The sequence below is a fragment of the Papaver somniferum genome, chromosome 6, assembly GCF_003573695.1.
Source record: "Papaver somniferum cultivar HN1 chromosome 6, ASM357369v1, whole genome shotgun sequence".
Classification (NCBI taxonomy): Eukaryota; Viridiplantae; Streptophyta; class Magnoliopsida; order Ranunculales; family Papaveraceae; genus Papaver; species Papaver somniferum.
This window is the reverse complement of record NC_039363.1, coordinates 11774520-11784657: the sequence shown is the minus strand read 5'-3', so window position 1 is coordinate 11784657 and position 10138 is coordinate 11774520.

The following is a 10138-nucleotide window of genomic DNA, read 5'->3' as shown; positions in this document are numbered from 1 at the left end:
GCCAGATGAGTAACTAAGATGCTCTGTTCGATATCAGTACATCCTTTGAAGAGTTTGGAAAGTGTAAAATACGCCAGAAGATGCGTAGAGAAAGATTTGGAGAGAATTATTCCCGAAACTTGCAGCAAGAGGAAAGGAGAGATAAAATTAGATTTAATCGAGCTATATGGACCCTGTAGTATATATATAGAGTGCTGATAACCACATACGGGGGATCGGGAGTTAGGGGTCTGTTCAGAGGCCAGAGAATCCAAGAAAGAAGACTTGTATAGAAGCTCTCTGATGCTGCTGAAGAAGAAGAAGGAGACAAAGCACATTAGACGCACAAACACAGTCGCTGATTCTGCTGCAATACAAAACTATCGTTCTTCCTGCAGTCTTATTTCTTCTGTTTCCATTGTAACAGTCATTCTGTAACATTTATAAACGTTGCAGTTGAGCTGTTTTACTATTTTCTCATATTTCTTCAATAAGAACACCTTTTTGATCCATGAAATATTATTTTGAGCATGTTCTTGACAGGAGGAGCTAAACCCCATCACTGGGACAATGGAGGAAGTCATGTTTCACAATTGATTGGTAACTATAATCGATTCTTTTTGACTTTTGCATTGTTTTTAATCGGTGTATGATTTTTTTTAATTAGTTGTGACTTCTTTTAATGATGTATGCTTAGACTTAGAGCTTTTGATGCATCATACTTGTGATCTACAATTAATATTTTACAAAATCTACTTTTGGCAAAGAAAAGAGTCAACAAAAGAGTTAGAATTGTTATGAATCATTATATGAACCAATTGAATGTGATTAGTGGTGAAATACTAAGTCCCAGTACCTCCCGATATTATGGAACTCTTGTATATATTTCCTATTTTTAAGTCTGGGTCAATCTCAACAAGTCCGAGCGAACGATACTTTATTTACCACTTGAAAAACTATATCAATAAGCAAGATAAGCTCGGCTCGAAATAGAAAATGTGTATAATCAAAGTCTATATAGCAATATGACTTTTGTCTCAAGATAGGAGATAGAGTAGATAGACTCTTGAGTGATAGATAAGTTCAAGTATCCACATACCTTTTTGTCGATGAAGATCCACCAGTTCCTTGAGTAGTTCTTCGTCTTTGCATGATGAAAGCCGTGGATTCTAGAGATCAACTACACTTTCTATCATACTCCGAGACTTAGCTATAAGTATACCAGAAATCAAGATTTATAGTTTTGGCAACTAAACTTGACAAACAAGCTTGAGATAGCAACGCTTGCGAGTTCGACTGAGAAACACTCTAACAATCTCCCTCATTGTCAATTTTAGTGAAAAAACTATCAATACATATGGAATACAAAATAAATAAACTTTGAAGCTTCTCATCCACATGTTTGATCTCCTTGGTTCTTCAAAATTACTCGAAATCTTCGTCACTTCCAAGTACTCCAATGATTCCAAAGATATTCAGTGCAACATCATCGTTGTTGAAGATCTGTAGCCATAACAATGAGAAAAAAAAAGATGTCAATCATTGTTATACAATGTCATAATGTTATTACACAACATCAAAGTTCAATTATATCACAACTTTGACAACACTACTATGGTGATATGTATCACTCCCCCTTAGTCAATACTTCATCTCACATGAAAACCACTCCCCCTTACATAATGATCCGAAAATCATATGTATTTGTAGTGTTAACTACACATTAATTCTCCCCCTTTTTATCAATAAAATTGGTAAAGGTACGAAAACTAGTGAGATCCTAATGAAATTTCCATAGAGACACTTCATGACCAAAAGAAAGTACATGTCAACTTTTTAGATGGAGTCATATAGTCGAAACTAAATGCATTCATTAAGGAGTTTATAAAGATACAAGATAACCCCTATAATATTCTACAAATGCACTCCCCACAAAGATTTGGAAATTAAGCACAAGTTCAATTAAGAACTCTCCCCCATAAAATGCCATTCCCGAAAGAACAACAAGAGCGACCTTACTTTCACAAGAAAAGAAGGATTTCTTTGGACCTTACACTAAGAAACCTAACAAAAAATCAACTTACTGAAAAAATGTAGAATTGAAGTAACACTTACTGGAATTCCAAACTCAATGGCCCAATAGATCGAGATAAGTGCAGGGGAAAGAGATTTAGATATGACTAATGAACCAACACACCACCAATAGACTGCCGTAAGTGTTGAAATGTAGCATTATCTAATGGTTTGGTGAGAATATCAGCCAATTGTTGTTTGGAAGGCACAAATTCCATATTTATGATACCATTTTCATATAGATCTCGAATAAAATGGTACCTTATATCAATGTGCTTAGTTTATTCTCCGCGATTCGAATCGCGCTAGAGTTATCACATAAGATCTTCATTATTCCAGTATCAACTCCATAATCAGCAAGCATTTGTTTTATCCATAGAAGTTGAGTACAACATGAGCCGGCAACAATATATTCTGCTTCACATGTGGACATGGATTATGAATTTTGTTTCTTTCTATGCCATGCCACAAGATTCAGTCCCACATAGTAGAAACCCCCTGGTGCACTTTTTCTGTGTTCCACACATCCTGCCCAATCAGCATCAGAATAGGCAGAAATATCAGTGTTAGTATCAAAAGTGTAAGATAGACCATACCCGACAGTGTGATTAACATATCGTATGATCCTTTTTGTCGCTGCAAGATGAGATTCCTTTGGATTAGCCTGAAATCTAGCACAACAGCCCACACTAAACGCAATGTCAGGTCTAGTAGATGTAAGTTATAAGAGGCTACCAATGATAGATCGATACATTTTCGATCCACATTTACTCCTTTCTCATCTCTATGTAGTTTACCAGTTGTGGGAATAGGTGTCAGTTTTGGAGTTGACTTATCTAGACCAAACCTTGAGAGAAGATTCTTAGCATATTTTTCTTGAGATAAGTAAATTCCATCCTTATGTTGTTGAATTTGTAATCCTAAAAAGAACTTTAATTCACCAACATTGCTCATTTCAAATTCTTTGCCAAGAGAGACTTGAAAATCTTTTGCAAGTCTTTTAGAAGTTGAACCATAGATGATATCATCTACATAGACTTGAGCAATGACAACATCTTTCCCACTCCATTTGATAAACAATGTTTTATCAGCTCATTCTCTCGAAAAACCTTTCCTAAGAAGAGAAGCAGTTAGTTTTTCGAACCAGGCACGGGGTGCTTGTTTTAACCCATATAATGCCCTTTTAAGCTTAAGGACATGATCTGGGAAATCAGGCTTTCAAAACCCTTAGGTTGAGCGACATAGACTTCTTCCTTTAAATTTCCGTTTAGGAATGCATATTTTATGTTCATTTGAAACCGCTCAACCTTAAGAAAACAAGCATGAGCTACTAAAATCGAATGGACTCAAGACGTGCCACATGAGCAAAGGTTTCGTCAAAGTCGATAGCCTCAATATGTGAATATCCTTGAGCGACAATTCTGGATTTATTTCTAACAATTGTACCAAATTCATCAGACTTATTCTTGAATATCCATTTGGTACCAACAATATTGATATTGGAGGGAAAAGGTACAAGTTCCCATACGTCTTGTCTTTGAAATTGATTTAACTCTTCATGCATTGTATTCACCCAAAAGGGGTTGGTAAGAGTTTCATCAATATTTCTAGATTTTTCTTGTGAAAGATAACAACCAAAATTGCAAATATTTTGAAGTTGTCCTCTTGTCTTAGAAGTAGAATATCTACCTACAATAATACTGTTGGGATCATGATTCCTTTGAACCCAGAGTTTTCTAGGAGGGACACGTTCTTGTTCAACCGGAGAAGCCTGATCAGTGTTCTTCTTCTCGTCACTAGAAATATCAGGATCGGTAACAGTTGGGATGACTTGAACCGATTCTGGGATTTCTTTGACTTTCTCAATTGTCTCAGTTGGAGGCAATTCAGAAGAAGGATTATCATGATGAAAATTACTAATATCATCAATGATAACATTAACAGATTCCATCATAACTTGGGTTCTGAGATTAAATATTCGAAAACCACGACTATCAAAGGCATAGCTAAGAAAGATACCTTCATCACTTTTAGTATCAAATTTCCCTTTCTGTTCTCGATCTTTTAGAATGTAGCACTTACTTCCGAACAATCTGAGATAGTGTAAGTTGGGTTTTCTACCATACCACAACTCATAAGGAGTATTTAGGGTTTTAGACCGTAAGTAGACACGGTTGATCAAATAACATGCTGTGAAGACAGCTTCTCCCAAAAACCTTAGAGGTAAGTTTTTGCTATGGAGCATTACACTTGCCATTTCCTGAATATTCCTATTATTTATTTCTGCAACTCCATTGGCTGAAGGAGTAATGGGTGGTGTGTATTATTGAATAATCCCAGTTCGTCACAAAATTCAAACACCTTAGTGTCCTTGAATTCAGTTCCACAGTCCCTTCTAATTTTATTTAGTTTGCGACCTTGTTCGTTCTGGATTCTATTAACAATAATTTTCAATTCATCAAGGGTTTCATTCTTATGAGATAAAAATGCTACCCAAGTGAATATGGTGTAATCTACCATAACTAAAGCGTACTTCTTACCCGCAACCGTGGGTTGTTGAATAGGTCCGAAGAGGTCCATATGAATTAAATCAAGTGGAGCTTTAGTGATAATGTCTCGAGATGATTTATGGTGAACTTTTGTTTGTTTACCCTTTTGACAGGTGGCGTTTATCCAAAATGAGGGTGCCTTTAGTACTTTTCCAGGGGTGCCCCGAGCAACACCACATACACCATCAATCTTTCCATTGATTTTGGGAACGCCTCTAACAAGTTCTTTATTAATGATCTTAGTTAGAAGAAGATAATTGATGTGACCAAAACGATCATTCCAAAGATTTGTAGATTTCACCTTAGTCAAATTGCAACAGTTTCTGAACTTAGTATCTAGAAGATAATAGTTGTTTTTACCACGAGTTTCCTGAAAAATTACTTTCGCATCTTTGTCTACAATGTCACATCCATTCACATTGAAGACAACTATATGGCCTTTGTCACACATTTTACTAATAGAAAGAAGGTTTGCAGTCATAGCTTTAACGTATACTACATCATGGATTTCAGGAACGCCAGGAAGTTTGATCGTTCCCTTCTTGCTTATGTAGCACCAACTCCCATCTCCAAATGTTACGGGACCTCCTTCATAGTCACTTGAAGTTACGAACCACGAGATATCACCAGTCATGTGTAGGCTACATCCATTGTCAAGAAACCATTGAAAGGGCGATGTTGATTTTAAAGCAAAATCTCCCATACTAACACCACTATCCCGTTTAGGATTTCTTGTTAGCTTTGTACATCCTTTTAGAGAAGTAAACAGTTGTTCAGCTTTCTTATGAAGATTACTTGTAACTTTAAAAAAATTCTTGAAGGAAATACATGTATGTTTAAAGTGATTGCAAGAGTCACAAAACATACATGGACCAACATCTTTAACCTCTCTTGAGTAGTTCTGAGTCCCATCAGATTTCACAAAGCCTAAACCTCGTTTATCATCTGACTCACGACCATTCTTCAGAGAAGAATAAACAGAGTTATTCAAATGCATTGAAGGAATTTTCACAGATTTCAAATCCTTATACAATGCAATTTATGCAACAAGATCAGAGTTAATCCAGATTTGTTCTTCCAACTTTTTCTGGAGAATAACTAATTTTTTAGAACTTTCTCTACGATCTGAATTTAATCCTGATGAAGCGTTTATAGAGACTTTACTGTCCATAAAGTTAGATCGCTACAAACACAGACTTATAAGGTCTTTAAACGTGTTTGCCTGCCCTGATACCAATTGAAAAAGTGGGGGTCTAACAACCTCACCCAATATTTCGCTTAATAATCTGTATGGACTAACTCCTATATAATTTTAAGAGAATCAACTAGACAGTCAGACTCAATCTTAATAAAAAGTATATCAAAGAGTTATATCTCAATTTCTCGACTCAAGCAAATAGAAATCTGCGAGTCTGATTGAATACAAGAGAAATAACTTGAACGGTACCAAAGACCAATTTTCAAGGATCAATCAATTTCAATCAACAACCAAATGTTGGATTTACCAATTGATCGATTCAATGCACAACCTGTGATATTTCAATTATATAATAAAATATAATACGGAAAAGAAATAACACAGACACCAGAAGTTTTGTTAAAGAGGAAACCGCAAATGCATAAAAACCCCGGGACCTAGTCCAGATTGAACACACACTGTATTAAGCCGCTATAGACACTAGCCTACTACAAACTAACTGCGATCTGGACTGTAGTTGAACCCCAATCAATATCACACTGATCCAAGGTACAATTGCGTTCCTTACATCTCTGATCCCAGAAGGATACTACGCACTTGATTCCCTTAGCTGATCGCACCCACAACTAAGATTTGCTACGACCCAAAGTCGAAGACTTTAATAAAAAAATATTATCACACAGAAAAGTCTACAGTAATAGATAAATCTGTCTCCCACAGAAGTACCTACAAGTTTTGTTCCGTCTTTTGATAAATCAAGGTGAACAGGAACCAATAGAAATACCAGACTTATATTCCCAAAGAACAACCTAGAAATATCAATCACCTCACAATAATTTCAATCGACTAGCGAAACAAGATATTGTGAAATCACAAACGATGAGAAGAAGATGTTTATGACTAATTTTTTATCTTTCCTATCGGAGAAATTAATGTCAATCCAATCTTACGATTGTACTCAATCACGATAGAAACAGCAAGATCAGATCACGCAACTATAGAGAAAATAGTTGGGTCTGGCTTGACAATCCCAATGAAGTCTTCAAGTCGTTAACCTACAAGGTCTCGATAGAAACCTAAGGTTAAAGGAGAATCGACTCCAGCTTATACAACTAGTATCACACAAGAGGTGTGGGGATTAGGTTTCCCAGTTGCTACAGTTCTCCTTTATATAGTTGGTACCAATCCCCGGCAACGGGGCCAAAAACTTGGTGGACCCGGGAAAGCGTATAAAATTGAAGCGTAATAAAACGGGCCTACAGTAATACCGCAAGTGCACGGTCGTCGGTTGTAGCTCGTGCAAGTACGGGTCGATCCACAGAGACTGGGTGTGTTTTGTAGTTTCTAACTATTTTGGGTTTCTAAATTGCTAATGGGCTTTGAGTACCAAAGGGTCTTGAATATCAATGGGCTTTGAATAACTTTGAAGCTTTTGCTTTCACAATAAGAGCAAGATGGGCTTTGATTAACTGTGAAGCAGTTTGGGCTTTTGGTCTTTTGAATTGCACTGGGCCTTGGGATAACAGTGACTGTGAATTAGGCTCAATGTCTTTTGATGTGAATTGGGCTTGGTAACAGTGAACTGGGCCTTAGCTTTTTGGAGTGAACTGAGCCTTGGGCTCAGTTGGCTGGGCCTTTAGATTAGCTAGGCTTTAGGTCTTAACCTGAACTGTGGTCTGGGCCTTGGAGAGGAAGCAGCAGCAGCAGTGGTGGCTTCAGCAGCAGCAGAAGCAGTGCACAGCAGCAGCAAAAGCAATGCACAGCAGCAGCACAACAACAGCAAGTAGTAGCAGCAGCAGAACAAGGCAGCGAATGCAGTAACAAGAACAGGAGAAACACAAGAGAAGAAAGAGCAAATAGTGGCAGTGAATCTGTGATATTTACAAATCAATGAAGATGGTAGTGAAATAATGAGGCAATGGATGATAAAACAATAAACACAAGGTAACAGTGAAGTAAATGTGACAGTACAATGAAACTACAAGCAGAGAACAATGGAACCAAGGCCTAAGTCAAGGGCAGTGGAGATGGTGAAGGTGAAATGGTGAAGGTGAGCCTAGGCATACTACTAGAGTGGGAAGAGAACCAGCTTGCTCACAGTCACTAGTGAGCACTAGTTTCTCCCCACTGCTCAATCAACACAATGCTCTAAGGCTTCTAGCCTAGCATTGACACACAACAGTAAACTAATCCTAACATTTGAGAAACTAACAGTTGACAAAACAAGAGAGCCTAGGCATACAACTAGAGTGGGAAGAGAACCAGTTTGCTCACAGTCACTAGTGAGCACTAGTTTCTCCCCACTGCTCAATCAACACAATGCTCTAAGGCTTCTAGACAGAAATCATAAGAACATAAATTAAATGAACATGGAATTAAACATGGATAGCAAAACATGAATTGAAACAAGATAAACTAAAACTGAATTTGGAATTAAAATTGAAAATTAAAATTAAATCTACAAATACAAAACAGGGGAGAAAAATCTACCCAAGGGGAACTGGCTAGTCCAGCCCTCATGGGGATACACTGGCTAGTCCAGAGATACTCCATTACACACACCACAGTCCCCTTTTTATACCCAATTACATAATTAGGGTTTACACCCTTTTCACCCAAAAATTCCCAAAACAGTAGACATTAGGGTTCTACCTAATGTGACAGAAAATCACAGTTAGGTTCAATTACCTACCCTATATCACCCACTTTATCTTCTCCATGCTCTATCTCAACCTAATTAGGATTTATGTAAAAACCCCCAAATTGACAGAACTAGGGTTTGGTAAATTCTTACCCAAATTGATGTGATTTGATGAGTTTTTCTTCGACCCATTCTTCTCCTTGGTCCTCTGTTCCATTCCCATGCTTCAATTACTACTCTAGACTCACCTATTTGACTGATTTCTCACCTAGGGTTTCAGAGAAAAGAATGGTGAGAAATTAGTGAAATAGAGGGCTAGAGAGAGGGGTATTAGGTGGTTTAGGTAATATAGGTGGTTGTGATGATGGTATGGTGGTTGCATGATGGTTGTAGCAGGTGAAGAAGGTGCTGGTGATGATGGTGGTGCGGCAGGTGAAGAAGGTGGTGAAGTTGCAGAGAGGGATGAGGTCGATGGAAAGAAGGGGAGGGGTTGTTTGTTTGGGTAGTATAGGGTTTGGTGTTAGAGTGTTGATCGGGGATATCAAGTTGGATAATCTTCGAAGCTAGGCCATGGGATGTGGAGATGGTAGGTGGATCGGACGGCTAAGGAAGAAGCAGCTTGTAGCGACCGTAGGATGTAAAATACAACGAAGTCTACGGTGCGAGATTAGGTTAGGTGTTGTAGTGTTGAGCGGAATCATCGGGATTTGATGCACAGGCATAGGAGCGACCGTAGGATTCAACTGCAATCTAATCTGATGGCTTGGAATTTAGGCACTATGGTGTTTGATAAGAGCTTCAGATTTTGATGCGCGATGAAGGAGCGACCATCGGATGATGAGATGGATCCAATCCGACGGCTGAAGATGGAGGCGGTTTTGTTTATAGAAAATGGGTTTGGGTAAGGGTTTTGGGCCTTGGGTATGCCAACCCCATATCTTCTTTAAGCACAATTCTTCCTTCTTGAGCCCATTTCTAGTCTTTTGGGCTTATGCGCATCATTCTTCGCGGCTTCCTTGCGTAATCTCTTCCGGCTTTTCACTACTTTTCTGCTCTTTTCTGCTCCGCAAGTCATCCAGACTTTATTTATTACCTAAAAATGCAAAATTAAGTAAGAAAAATATTTATTCTTGAAAACAATGAAAATACAGAATATGGGATAAAATGTAGAATTACTGCACAAAAGATGAGTTAAATGCCAACAAAAAGGGATAAATATATACATTATTTGGCACTCATCAATAGTCTCCAAATCAGGGTTTGAAATCAATGCTACCTTGGTAACTGTCACATGCCCATTTAATCTCCTAAAATTTTCATGGGACATGACCAGCAATGATTGTGGTTCAGTAAATCTTCTTCACCCAAAATCACTCAGACTTGTATATTCGCATCAAAGTACGCATCTGCCTTCACTCATAAGGCTTTGCACAACGAAAGTCTTTTCTTCTTTCTCTCTAACTCTTCATGCCCCCATAAGCATAAGAGGTTCTGCCATGCATCAAACCAATTGACCAACTCACCAAATCAGCAACATCATGAACACAAAGATATACTGTTATTAAAACATTGCTCGGTAAAACTCGCATGCGTTGCTATCTCAAGCATGTTTGTCAATGTTAGTGATCAAAACTATAAGTTTTGAATTATAGTCTATTACAGATAAGTCTCGGACTAGGATAGAAAGTTTAGTTGAGC